The 9,653-nt window shown below is 41.3% G+C and overlaps 1 long non-coding RNA gene across 3 annotated transcripts; it reads left to right on the forward strand.

Moving 5' to 3' along the window:
• The first annotated feature begins 391 nt into the window (after nt 1-391).
• LOC146760141 (uncharacterized) lies at nt 392-6,894 on the forward strand. Of its 3 annotated transcripts, none has more exons than XR_014948115.1 (3): nt 392-488; nt 6,059-6,341; nt 6,447-6,894. It is a non-coding gene; the product is annotated as an uncharacterized LOC146760141 (long non-coding RNA). The 3 variants fall into 3 exon arrangements; XR_014948116.1 differs by having other exon boundaries at nt 6,062-6,341; XR_014948114.1 differs by lacking the exon at nt 6,059-6,341.
• The last annotated feature ends 2,759 nt before the right edge of the window (nt 6,895-9,653 follow it).

The following is a 9,653-nucleotide window of genomic DNA, read 5'->3' on the forward strand; positions in this document are numbered from 1 at the left end:
TCTTATGGGGAGAAAAGTCTGTGCCTTTTGGTAACTTGGTGATGGAGATGTGATCCATCTTAAAAGTTCAATTTAGTTTACATTTACAGCTTTAAGTCTCAATTGGAAACCCAAAGCCAGCTAATAAGGTAACAATTCTTTCCCTTCCTTCCCTGCCATTTGGAGAACAATGTGTTTGTCATTTTGGGTTGTGGGTTGTGAAGACATAAGATTTGTCAATCCAATGTGATTTGTTTGCTCACCTCGTGAGTCCCTCAAGAAAGAAACAGAAACCAAACAAACAACTGAAACAGCTGTGTTTGCATTTAAACAAACATGAATTGATTAAAGTAATGAGTAACTAAAAAATCACTTCAGAAAGCTCATATTTGTGGATCATGAGAATTTACCTACTTAATCATCTGTGTGCTATCTTCTATTGCAAGGGGAACAAACTCTTTGATACATCACACTTCTACATGTGAGTATGGAATAAAAAAAGATAGCAGGTGAGTGCAACGCTTTCACAAATTCTCTTTATAGTAATTCTACCTTCAGCCCAAGCTTCTAGCTGTCACAGTTCAGTGCTGCTTTTGCTTTTTCTCTCTTTCAAGATAGATTATTGTATAAATAACCTGGCAGCTCTGCCTCTGTTTGGCACAGTACTACTTCTCCTACAACTATACTGATATGTATGCATATATATATATATACACACATATATATGTGTACACACGCACTGAGTAGATGTCAGTTTTTATAGCATACTGTCTTTAATGAAACATGTTAACTGCTAAGCAGTATCTCAGACAAACAGTTACTGTGGGGAGGGCCAAGACAGCTTGGGAAGGAACCACAGTACCTGCTATTGGTAGAATATTATCCTATAGCTGGGCTCCACTATAGGAAAGTATGAGTTGAAACATGTTCTCCCTTCTAAGTCAGAATCTCTGAGCTTTGAGGGAATTCAATATATTATATGTATGTATATATGTCTTGCTTGACAGAAGAAAGACCTGACTTTCTAGATCTATAAAAACATACAGTACAGTTACAGTAAGTAGAAGCTGAAGAATATGCTTAACTTCACCTGGATCCCAAGAATACATTGCCCAAATCAAAAGAACTTAATTTTTACCCCTTAAAAGTTGCTTCAGACATGTCTGGCCTTTAAGCCAGTCTCAAGAGCCTTTCTCTCCTGCTCTCAGCACCTAAACTGATGACAGCGCTGACAGAGCAAAACTGTTGTGGCTTGGATGGTTTTCTGAAGTGGATCTTTCATGCTTAGTAATCCCCATGGTTGTGCAGAGAAAAGCCACTCTGACTAACCACAAAAAGCAACTCTTGAGTAATGCACTGTCTTCTGCTAGCAATCTTGTTACTTACAGTTTATAATGATTTTCAGCTTTACATTTTCACATACCACTTATTTATTTAAAGTATCCTGACAGAGAACGAACCACCCAGGAGACAAAGGAAGTAAGCTGTGGCCTCAGACCCACTGGAACATGTCCCCATAAGGACTTCTAGGGCCACAGAAGCCATCCTGCCTTCCTCCTAGGCATACCTTGCCACATATACTGCATGTGTGGCCACATTCCGCTGAAGCATCGTTTACACTGTCTCAAAGTAGAGCTTTTGGACTAGATAACAAATATTTTTAGAAAAGAACTATAAAATAGCTGAGATGCAGAAAGCTTGAAATACATCTCTCACCCTGAGTGCTTTTATCTTCAGTTTCTGATCAACAGCAAACTATATGACTGGAAAATATATATACTCTTTATCCCTTTAATAATATACCTAAGGCGGGGATTTTATCCCACGTTCAACTGCCAAAGAGGAAAGATTATCAGATATTGGCTACACACATCTCTTCTCATACCATCAAACCGCTGCTCAGTCAGATTAAATACAAAGGGAGCTTCCTGGGCTCTGGAGGTAATGTGAAACAGGAAAAGCATTTCCTTCCTCTTGTTCCTGCGAGCTGACTTCCTTCATGAGATGACATGTATTTCATACAGAGATAGAGGCGGCTCCCCTGCAATGCACTGTGCTGTCCCCACTGAAAACACAGAGTGAAAAGTAGGAAGAAAAGAAAAAAAGAAAAAAAAAGTAGAATATGGATATTCATCCTGTTTGCAGCTTAAGGGAGTGATGGAACCCATTAAGGTTCAGTAGCTAGGAAAAAAAAAAAATAAAATAAAAAAATTCGAGCCTTTTCTGGCATCTTACAGCACAAATTAGCCTTGGGAACTTGCCAGCAGAGTCACAAAGAACAAAGAACTGAAGAGTTCAGCATGAGGAAGGCGAACTCAGATCAGGGTTAGCAGAGTTTATGTTATTCCCCTCAGGTCTGAATCCAGCAAGTTCAGCGGTCTGCAAGCAGGAGGAGATGTCTGAGGGCAACCAAAGAAATTAAGGAGAAAGCACAGTGTTAAAACCAGCTTAGAGTTTTATTTGTTTTTCAGACACTTCTCTAAGGCTGGCCCAGAAGGAAATGCCTCTAGCAGGAGAACTGGATTATTCTCAATTAAAAAAAGTGAAATGTAGAGATTTAAAAAATATATATAAAGTAGATGTCTTAATGACAGTGTAGTCAAGCACTAATATGATACATTTAGTTTTTATTCCCTGAAGGATGCTGCTTGAGGTGGAGGTTTGTGCTGCAGGTTGAGGTTTCCCTCTGCATGTAGCAGAACCAGGAAGAAAGGTCATTTATCCTCAGTATTGCATATCTGCTACTGCTAGCTTTACTCCTTCGGAATCTAGTTTGAATTAGGAGCTACATAAAACTTTGATGCAAAGCAAGTGATTGTCCTGCCCGAAAGACAAGTTGTTTTTTTTTTTTCACTTTGAAGATGAATGGCAATAAAGAGCGGGAAGTCACAAATAATTTCCATGGGAAACATATGACTCCACAGTACCCCATCACGGCTCAGACATCTCCTGCTGTGTCTTCTGATTACTCTGCAGAAGGATGTGAAACCTCAGAAGTACTGCTGCTTGTATATTTGTACATGGCAGGAGCACAATGAACGTGATTGCTCCCAGCAGCAGATCTCAGAGCACGCTTCTTGCTGGAATCACAATGCACCAAACTCAGATTTTGATCTATTAAAATAGACTATTTACAGTTTAATGGCCCTTTTTGAAGAAACTTCCCCTTCTGAAATCTTTTTTTTTTCTAGTGCATTTAGAGCTTCACATTACATGTATGCTTTTACAAGGATTTGCCACTATGCACCTTGCACATACTATGGGTTGGGTACTGACGACGTTAATTAGGATATGAAAGATGCAGAGAAACAATTTTTCCATTGGATTGTTTCAAACAAATAGCAGAAGATGCTGCTGCTTCTATCTTTCCCTTGAACTTGTAACAAACTAAGCCATCCAAAGCTGGTAAGAAACACAATTCTCCCTGGCCAAGCCCAGGTATGTTCAGGACTTGTAATAAACCACTGTATTTCTGAAACTGTAGTTTCATGAAACATGGCATGAAAATTCAATTACATTCACCAAAAGGTAGAAAGGTGCAGGTGACGTGAAAAGATGTGTTTTCAGTTGCAGCTGTACGGACAACACACATGCTTTCACGTCCATTTTTTCCTTTTCTAGTTCAGCGTTCTCCACACAGCTCTCAATGTGCTTGCACAGCTTCGCTCAGCGTCTCTTGGTAGTTCACTCATTTCTCAGCTCCTGCCTCTCATCCTCACATTTCTGGCGTCTCTCTGATATGACCAGTAACTTTCAGCCCTATACCAACTACTGCAAAAACCACTTTCAAATTGAAATGTCATTTGATAATCCCTTCTTATCCTGCCAGCTGAAATTACTTGAAACTAACACTATACACATATTTGTTATTTATAAAACAGTTATGTTCCAAAAAACCCCCAACTCTGACAGAGCACAAACAGGAGCTACAGAGATTTATTCCAGATCACAAACAAGGTCAAAGAAGCACATTAGCTCTTTTCAAGACAAAAATAAAGATCATGTGAGCAATGTGCCAACTTTCCATAGACAACCAATAGACAACAATTTGACTTCCTAATTGCATTTCTGCTTTTCCAAGGACAGGGGAAAGAAAAGAGTTTCGAGGAAATGAAACTCCTCAGCTTCAAGTATCAGCACGATTGCATTTGCTACGTGTCAGCGTAGTGTGACTTTATACTTCTAAGTACAGAAGGAATAGCAAATATCCTAACAAGTGATCCTTGTTAAGGTAGGAGGCATCACATGAATTTCCTGGTTCCTACAGACATATGGTTTTGGAGTTGACAGCCCCCTGTGCTAAATGTCATGGCAAACTCTTCTGACGTTTAACACTGCAGTAGACTCTTCAGCAGCTACAGCATTTGTACTATACAAAGGCTATGGACAAACAGAGTAAACTGTTCTCCAGTGCTCATTTCTTCCATATCAGTGGCAGTGTGAAAGACAGTTGCATATATTCCATAGTTGAGGTTTATTGGATTAAATTAAGCATAGGCTTGGTATGGTGCTTAAAAATTTCTGGTAACATATTCACTATGAGAAGACTGTGGCATAAAAAGGGGGCCCAAAAGGCCACTCAGTGGCTCTAGCCTCTAGACAGCAGAAGAAACTGAGACTTAGGCTCAGGGGAAGAACAAGCCCAAGATACGACATCAGCCTAAAAGTGCCCCACAGGTATAAAGGGCAGGGTAGCAGCACTCTGCTCTCCAGGTGTTGGTTATCATAGAGTCCTGGCAGTTACTTGTGCCCACTCCTGTATCCCAGCTGGTCAGTAAGACCTAGGTCACTTTGGAAAACACTCTCCGTGCACATTTCTTACTTGGAGACTCTCTGCTTCGATTGCACTTCTGCTTTACACAAGAAGCAAAATCAACAGTGAGCACTAAGACAGGCCATGGAAGTAATAATTATCAGCACTGGAGTACTGCCAGGTTTAGAAAGCTTAAATCCTTCTGTTGATTGGCCCCTACCCATCCTTGTATGTTAAGCATAACTAAGAAAAATACTTGGACCTCCCAAAAAACGTAAGCCTCCTAACAAATGGATTAAGATTTTACCTCAAAGCAATACATGGTCTCTTCCATAATGAGCTATGTTACCATGTTGTGCAATAGCTGTTTTGTGTTTTGATGATCAGAACTCCTACTCGGGGTTTAGTGCAATTCCAAATACACATAATTAGTTATGAACTTGACTTAGAAAAGACTGCATCCATCTCCCAGCCATGTGAATAGGACTTTGGCTTGTGTCAGTAGAGAATCAGTATTCGCAGCCGGAGAGGTGGACTGTTATTCTGTGACCAGCTGCAACTGTCATTCTGATAATGCTTTATTATCAAGAAAAACAGTATTTTTTAGTTCCTCCTCATCCTGAACAGCAGTAATCCACACAGGGAATCCGTTCATGTTTGTGTAAAGCACTTGCTGCACGTGTTAATGGCTTGAAATGAAAATAAAAGTTCATGCCTCAAGCCAATAGCTACCAGATTTATGGCATCCAAACTTTATATCTTCTTACTCAGTAAAAAACTTTTCAGAATCTGAAACAGTTGATGGGTGGTAAAGATTATATTGTTTCATCTTTTAAAGGGTGGAGGGCCTTGTTCACCTCTCTCTGTTTTCATTAACAGTATTGTCTGTGTGAACAGATTCCAATGCCTGATCTCAGAAGGTGCTTAGTTTTCCAGGAGCCATCCACATGTACAGGTCAATCAATACGAAGTGTTGGGTAAAAGGATGAGTTACAGCAGCTAAGTAATATCTCCATTCAAAATAAATAAATAAATAAAAATCAAAGCATGCTGGCAAAAATCTTTCCTACTTGGTGAAAAAACAGAAAGAAAACACTCACCACAAGGAAGTCTTGAGAGGAACATCCTGAAACAATGTCAGCTAAGGACAAGGCATTGTATAAGTGTTACCTTTACCAGAGCTCAGGATTACCATAGATCTCTGTTTACCAGAACTGCTTGTTTGAGTTGTTGTTTGGAACTACTCAATAAAATTTCAGATCTGAACTCATTTCTTAGGGAATTAACACACCAGTTCCAAGGACCACTTTTAACCCCCTTTCCCAGCAGGTACAGGTAACAGTACTCAGTGAGTCCACCAGCTGCTCGCCAGCTACCACGGGGCAAGGTTCAGAGCAGCGTGGCAAGGTTCCAGCAGCGGTGAGAGGGAAGGAAGCTCTGCTGCGCCTGCCAACAAACCCAGAGACAGCACGCAGAAAGCTGAACTTTGCCTTACATAGAGGCTGACGGACCGAGCTTTGTCTGGCTTTCAGATCTTCATCAGGCTCTACTCACACACAGCAGTTTCAGCTCTGTGGGAATGCAGTGAAAAGAAAGCTTCCATTTTAAGGTACTAATTCATAGTGCGTTAAGCCTGTAGTCACAGGTTAGCTTTTGCTACAATATGCAGCCCCTGCTAAGTATGCCTTCTCATAAACACTTTTTTCCCTTGCAGTGACTGAGCATTGGCTTTATTCATCTCGTCTTGACACACAGACTCCTGCTTTGCCAGAAACAGCCTGGACAAAAGCTCACAGAAAGTGCCTCACGTTTGTATTTTCCTGCCAAAATGTTTCATCTTGCCCATGAGTGGCTGAGAGAGCACAGGAGCTCCAGAACTCCCAGTGGCGATTTTCCTGCTGCTACCTGCAGAGGACAAATGATTCATTCTTGGAGGGGGTTTGTTTTCTTTATTCTTGGGTTTGTTGCTATTCCAAGGCCTTGATGCCACAGGGCACTAATTCTTATCATTTCATCTTCACACGTCACAAACCGCACCCCCCACCCTAAATGCAAATCAATAGGCTGGGACAACAGCAAGGAAATTCTGTTGTGAATCTCGAGGAAAACAAATAATAATAATAATAATAATAAAATCACTGAGCTGCTTCAACTACAATAAACAGATTTTCCCCTTGATTTAAAGAAACATTTGGGGCTTGACATTTAAAAGCATTTCAGTCTCCTACTCTGAAGTTACTTAACTTAGAATGATGTTTTGTAAGTCACATTTTGGAGCAGGCTTAGTACTTTGGCTTCCCCAACATACATTGCAGGGTGTATGCTCTTTAGTTGTTGTTCTTTGTTGGCTCCAACAAGAACATTGAGGTTTTTGAGGCTGATCAAGATTCACGTTTTGTCTTTCCTCAATAATTCCTTTTCACCCCCAACACAATCACAGAACCCATATCTAGTTTTACTGCCCAGCTGGAAAACTCACTGCAGTTCAAGGTCACGGATGGACTTAGCAAAGACAGTTAGGTACCAACTCCCACAGAGGCAAAAGGAGTCACATGAATTCTCACCAGCTCTCCCACAAACCATGCTGATCACGCTCTGCTTTCCCAGTGAGCACTGCTACCAGGTCATATTCTTTCCTGCTCTTGTTCCCCACCCCTCCCTGCAAAAGAAACATCCAGAAATTTTTCTTCAGAGGAACACATTCAATTACACAGACACTGGAGGCTGCTCCACAATTTTCCATTCAACCTTCATGCCCCACAGAGAACAAATCTGCTGAGCAGTCCCTGGCAGAAGTGCTACTGCAGGAAGCTCCATGGACGCTTCTTGGGCCCAGGGCTACCTCACAACTTAGCAGACTGTAGCAGTTTCCAGAGGATGCTTCTTGATAAACAAGCTTTTCTTCTCTCTGCAAACACCAAGGTGGATGCATGCAGGGGCATCTAATGCACTGCACTCTATTTTCTGATTGAAAACTGACAAGGGACCATGAAAGCTCAGCTTAGAGGTCAGGCAGAGCACTGCTGCAGGGAGCTCCAAATAGTGGCTCACAGGAGAGCTCCACTTCAGGACTCTGTGGCAAAGCTGATGGAGGAGACGCTCCTGCACGTGATGTTAGCCCAAAGAGATGACAGAGAAAGGGGATAAGAGCGAGGCGTTCTTGTGTGAATAAGGAAAGGGGATTTACAAACTGCTGAACCATCCATCACGTGAGTTTTGTTTCCTTTTTAATTCTAATCACAACTTTTAAGGCATGGGCAGCAACAGCTTTGCTCGTTGCTCGTGATGTGGGTTTCTGCTACACAGAATGAATTCTCAACAGCCACCTACAGTGATACTTACAGTAATGCACACCCAGCTGTAGATTAAACAACAAAAGCATCCTTCAACACACATCCTGCATTTCAAGATAGCTGAAATCTGCATTTTAAATTGTTTCTGCCTTCTTGTTTCAAGTTTACAGCTGACCTCTAATTATTGTGTTGTTCAGTTGCTCTCCTACCTGTGTACCGAGTGGCACAAAGCTATATGGTGTAATACAAATGAGGTCACCTTGCCACAATTATATTTCATGGGTGTGGGGTTTCTTTAGCTCAAATATCGTTTTTCTTAAAAGAACTGAAGTATCATAAAGAGCACCAAAGATAATTATGTTCAATAAGAATAACTTTAGTGACAACTGAATCCTCTCGTTATCTTGCACAGCCTCGTGTGCTCTCATACTTCTAATGGGTGATACATTAATGGAGTTACCACATAATCACAGATAAAGTAAAATGGGAAAGCTGCAACTAAGAAACATGTGACAACAAACCTTAAAATACTCTGGGTCAGGTCCGAACTATTTGCTGGCTAGGAAACTGCTGAATCATTCCCTTTGAGTCACACTGAAAATAGCATTTGATTTGGCAAAGCACATGTAAGCTACTAACATTCCCTATTGTTTAATGTCTGCTGAATAGCTGCTGCTCAGTAAGGATGAGAAAGTGTTATCCTATCTTTGCTATTTGCTTGGGAAGAAAAGAATGGCAAGCATATCTTCTTCTACAGTACTTTCACTACACTAGTTTTTAAATTGGAAAAAAAAAAAAAAAAGCCTCCAAAATATTTTGAAACCACTCTGTGAGTTTTCTGAGCTTGAGGCACCTCAGAACAAGTCTCACTTTCCTTTTCACATACACTAGCAGATATCGCTTGCCACTTAGTTACAGTTCTCTCTGGTGAGGCTATTACTTTCCATACAGAGCTTCTGATTTCTTAGACTCAAAGGAAAAAAGAACTTCTCAATATCAATCGAAGACTGAATTACTATGTGGGAAGTGGTGCTCATTGAGATCTTTGAAAAGATGATTGCTTAATGTCTTTAATGAGAGGTGAGAGCTTTTTAAAAGTTGAGTTCAAAAGTTCCAGCTGGAGTTAATTATGTTCTCTAATAGGCTTTGTAATGACTGTTTCCCTACTGCTGGCGTCCTACAGGCGGTAGGAGAGACAAGAAGTGCTCTCAGAGTTTATCTCTGGGTTTGTAGTGACCTCCTCCCTTATTCCTTCTGCCCTGGCATGATGGAGCCCCAGGCTGAAGTCCTGGGTTTATCAGCATAGAGCGCAGTGTGGGCTGCTGGCATGAACTTGGCAAAGTCCATTTAAGAAGGGCTAACGTCCCTCTTCTACAGCCCAAGATTCATCTCCTCTTTGTCCTCTGGCACCCATGGCGGTGCTTTAACCTTGCTGAAGGGAAAGGTTGTGCAGTGCAGCCCCTTCATCAGAGCCGCAAGGGGACAGGAATTAAGAAATTATAAGGAAGGAAGATGGTTGCAGTTTTCTCAGCTCAGTCTGGGAGCAGTGCTCCCTTCATGTGCCATGGCCAGAACTCCATGCAGTGGCTGACCAGCACTGAATCCACCACATGTGCTCAGACCAGGGC

Source organism: Coturnix japonica, chromosome 7 (genome assembly GCF_054131305.1).
Source record: "Coturnix japonica strain WE chromosome 7, WE-NBRP24, whole genome shotgun sequence".
Lineage (NCBI taxonomy): Eukaryota > Metazoa > Chordata > Aves > Galliformes > Phasianidae > Coturnix > Coturnix japonica.